This window comes from Capsicum annuum, chromosome 6, assembly GCF_002878395.1.
Source record: "Capsicum annuum cultivar UCD-10X-F1 chromosome 6, UCD10Xv1.1, whole genome shotgun sequence".
In the NCBI taxonomy this organism is placed as follows: domain Eukaryota; kingdom Viridiplantae; phylum Streptophyta; class Magnoliopsida; order Solanales; family Solanaceae; genus Capsicum; species Capsicum annuum.
In genome coordinates, this window is record NC_061116.1 from 170382310 (window position 1) to 170387144 (window position 4835).

The window sequence follows — 4835 nt, forward strand, 5'->3', positions numbered from 1 at the left end:
CTTAATTTTACCTGCGTTGCCTATTTTAATAGCGACACCTTATTATATTATTATATTTAAATAGCAGCCTAATTTAAACTAATTTTCCTAGTTTATTTAATTTCTAGCCAATTTGTGTTTAATTAATATCAATTTTAGTCAATTTGATATTATTCTATCTTTAACTCCTTTTTAAGATTACTTTAATCTCAGCCGTTGATCAAAATCGATCCAATGGCTGAGATCCCATCACCATTTTATTATCTTTTATCCCAATTAACCTAAACTCTAATTTATTTTTTTCCTCACCAACCGACCCCTCTCTCTCTCTAGACTCTCTCTACACTTTTTCTTCATCTCTCTTACTCTCTCCATCATGGCTGCCGTCGGCCGGCGACTACACGACCCCTTTCCCTTCCTCCTCTCTACCACCAAAAAAAACCCAACCCTAGTCATCGTCATTGCTTCAGATTCGAGCCACCACTGCCAAACCAATCAGAGAAATGCATCACCAACACCGATGCCGCTCCCTCGTCTCTTTCTAATGTGATCGTCACCCTACATGTAATCATTTTGATGAACGTTTTATGTGTTGGCTATTGTTGCTATCATTTTTCTTTTTAAGTGTAAACTGTTTGTAGTAACTCTATTAGCTATTCTAAGCTAGCTGAAAAAAGAAAATATGAAAATAGCTGGATTTTAAAATTTTGGGTTGTTAATACACTAATTTGATTTATATTTAAATTATCTGATGGTAATGGAAGAAAATACTGAAGTAATAGTCATAAAAATTATCAAGAGAAACCATTAGATCAATTTGGAAATCAAATAAGTTAATGAATATGAGCTCTTGAATCTTGTGAAAGTTGAATAGAATTGGAATGTACCTGATCTGTGTAAATGGAGAAACTCATAATTCGCATACTAGAAAAATTACTGATTTCGTGGCATCTAACCTGCTAGATTTGAGGTGACCAACATGTTGTACAATTCTATGCAAGTCCATATCAATTCTACAAAAAAATGACCATATCTTTACTGTGTAAAGAGTACTATGTTTGGTCCTCTAACAAAGATGATAACTCTGCTTGGATTAAAGTTTTGATTAGTTGGTGGCTCTTGTGGCTAGTGGTGTTAGTTTATTTTGCATATCGTACTAGTTTATATGCACTTATCGGTCCTAAGTCAGAGGTCCTAAGACCTGTAATTTTGGAAATCTAGACCTGCTGTGGAGTTTGATTCATTATGTGTATTTAGGCTGAGCAGGACAAGCTATTGGATCAGACCAGTGTTTCCCATTTGTTCCCTATTACCAAGTATCTCGGACTATTGGCTACCGGCATGACAGGCTTGCAATTTTTATGGGGTTCAAGTAGACATGTAAAATAATGTTTTTAATCTTTTCTTGACAAACTACCAGTTAATAAAGATTCATCTTATATCTATCTACCTTTTCCTCTAGAAGCAAGGGAACATATCGATATATCGTCCTTTTTGTGATAGCGTATAATTGTTTAAAGAAATGTGAAAACTTTCACCCTTAACTTTCATGTATGGATGCCTATTAATCTCATTTAGCATCGTTGCTTAGCCCCAAAAGAGAATGCTTTGCTACTGAGGCTATAGTTTAAGGTTAATGAACTAATTAGGTACAATTTGAGTTTAAGAAATTATCCATTTATTTATTTTTAGGTTTATTTAGCTATGGGTCATATTACTGTCAATATGTGAATATGAACGCATAGCTCCTTCCAGAGCTTATGATTCTACAATTTGTTTCAACATGTTTTCAATTTTAGCTGATGCAAGAACCTTGGTTCAACAAGCTTGAAATGAAGCTGCTGAGTTTCGTTTTAAATATGGATATGAAATGCCAGTAGATGTACTATCCAAATGGTATTCCTTTTGTTTCATTGTATTATTTTCTTTGTCCCTTCCCAATTTATAATTTAGAGTGCCATCCTCAATGCTCTTTTTCTAGGAAAATAGCAAATTATTGGTATAGAAGGAGCATCTTATGACATGTTGCTTATACGTTTTCCTCCATTAACTTTTAGTTTTCGAAGCTATCAATCATTTATTTGATTCATTAGAGGAGTTAAAATGTTTTAGAATTTTATAAATGTTCTTTAGTTGACATTCTGTAAATGCATCAGCTTGAATGTATAACAAATAAAACTACATACACGAGAAGAATGACCAGCTTTAATTTCCCATTAATAATTCTTGTTTACCCTAATTCATCTAGGGAATGTTCATCCTCTTTATTCGTTTCAAGGTAGAATAATATTTGCAATTTTCCTTGTCAGTATTGAGATGGGGTTGCTATACTTTTAAGGTTGAAGTTCTACATAAATGGGCATGTAGTTGGTTTGATTTTTGGTTACTTGTGAAGAGATTTTTTGTGCTACTGGTTTGGATAATTTCTTTGTGTAACAACTGATGCTAACACTCGTAGCATGTCCTTTGGTTATTGTCTAAAAATATATGAAAGATTCTCTTGATAAGTTACTCAAAATGATTTTTCGATGAGTCCTTCACGTTCCTTTTTGAATTTTGTTCAGTTATTTGTTGTCGTAGTACATACTACGAGCCAGGGATACTTCAGAAGCATCCTCTCTACCTCCTAAGGTAGTGGAAAGCTAAGTTGCTCAGACTCTTCAAAAATGTTACCGCACCCATGTCGGATCCTTTAAAAATATATAATTTTTGAAGGATCTGACTCAACACTTTTCAACATTTTTAAAGAGTTCGAGCAACATAGGTGGCAAGTTAAAAGTTGAAAAATAAGTTGAAATGGAGAGAGTATATTTTTGTAGTGCTCATTAGAACGAATCAGATGTGTGTCTTTTGCATCTTTTGCTGTTTTTATTGTTTCATATTAGGAGTATTACTGAAGATTATTTTTGATATACTTTAATTCCTATAAAGCTTCAGTGTATGATTCTGATTTGCCTAGGTGAAATGAGTTTGCGTTGGACATTTTGGAAGTGATTTTCAGTAGAAGTGAATAAGATTATGATTTGCAAGTTTAAATTTTTATGGCAATTTTTCTTTGAGCAGTATTGTGACGATCAATTAGCAGTATTAGAAAATGTACCTTTCGATATTGATTTATTCTTTGTAGCTTCCCTTAGTTGGATTGTACAAGAATATCTAGCTTACAGTGCACTCTAGACATTTTTTTGAATGTTTAACTTATAGTGACTCAAGAAAAAGAAGAAAAGAAAATTTAGTTATTTATGTGAATATTTGATAAGAAACTGCTTTGTTGTTTACCTTTTGTTTGAGGAATTATTGCAACATTGGGTGTATCTATCCATGTGTACTGTGTAGTTGTGAGTAAGAAACTTGTAATACATTTCTGTTAACATGCTAGTTAGCATGAATTTCTTCTATTGTTGTGATCAAATCTTTTCTAACTCAATTTCAAGCTATCGAAATGACTCTTTACTTTGTTCTTTACAGGGAAAGGTCCTTTAAATGATGAAGAATTATTGACTAGGAATCTGAAGACATTAAATTTTGTATTAAGAAATAATTGTACAACAAATTTATATTAATTTTTTTAAAAAAATATTAATATTAGTGGTTACTATAAGTTGCCGCTAAAGGTGTAATTCCTCTATATTGAAATTGCCTATTGTAGCAAGGTGAAGTCGCCTCTAGTCATTTTCTGTGACGACTTTGGGTCGCTACTAAATTCTTTCATTCAGTGGGGACCCTCTTGGTGGACACTTTGCCTAGTATTTTTTGTGGCGATGTAGAAAATCTTTTGTGGCAAGGAAAATCATCACAAAAAGCCTCTTTTGGTGGCGACTTTTTTATGTCGCCACAAGTAACATTTAGTTACAGTTATAACACCAACGACCCCCAGTCACCACTAAATGTCTTTTGCTGTGACGTTTGGAGATTTAGTGGCGACTTTTGTTGCCACTAAAGGCGTTATTTCTTGTAGTGCGATCAATAGGGTTCACAATGCATAACTGTCTATGTAAATTCAAAACCCTTCGTAAATATATGATTCCATGACTTTCAACCTTTTTCAAAACGTTTTCAATAAGCCCATGTAGTTTAGAAAAACCCCACGTACCTTAGATTATTTGGTTTGAAGGATAGAACCAAAATCTTCATCCATCTCATAGAAATCTTGACCTAAGAGCTTGATTCTTGATCTTTGGGGCTTAGGGTTTTCTTGAAGAGAAAAAGATAATAATGATGTAACAAATGCTCTTTGGGGGCTTAAATCTTGTGTTTTGGACGGTCTTAGTTAAAGGGAAAGGACTGAAATGCCCCTAAAAAAACGTGACTGAAAGTTGGAAACTTCTGGTGTGAAATGGAGCGTGCATCGCATGATAATCGCGCACAGCTACTGCCTCTCACACAAAAATGGCTATAACTTTTCGCTCAAGTATCGAATTAAGGCGAAATTGGTATCTTTGGAAAGCTGACTCAATTATCTACAATTTGGTGGGTCTTGAGATGCAAAATTCTATTTGTATCAAAAGTTATATATATTCAAAGTAGATCCTTGGAAAATCAAATACAAAGATTTAGCTGAATCAAAGGTTCTTAGGTCAACTTCTCTCTAAGTGATTTCTATGAAGATCTTTCACCTTAAAAGCACTTCAAACACGAGGATAACGATCATGACACTTATTCTCATTTGGAAATAATTTCTATTAGAGAGCACACACCTAGGAACAACAGTTCGATTTCTAGTTCAAATGTGCGGGGTGTTATATTATCTCTCCCTTGGGATCATTCGTCCCCAAATGATGAGTAGGGACTTTTGCAGCTCTAAAAGTGTAGAATAAAGAACATAATTTTTCATTGAATATTTTTCCACAACGAAA

At 33.7% G+C, this 4835-nt stretch overlaps 1 long non-coding RNA gene across 1 annotated transcript; it reads left to right on the plus strand.

Annotated features, from left to right (window-relative positions):
• Positions 1-256: 256 nt before the first annotated feature.
• LOC107874915 lies at positions 257-3677 on the plus strand. Its single transcript, XR_001675643.2, has 2 exons — positions 257-543; positions 3448-3677. It is a non-coding gene; the product is annotated as an uncharacterized LOC107874915 (long non-coding RNA).
• The last annotated feature ends 1158 nt before the right edge of the window (positions 3678-4835 follow it).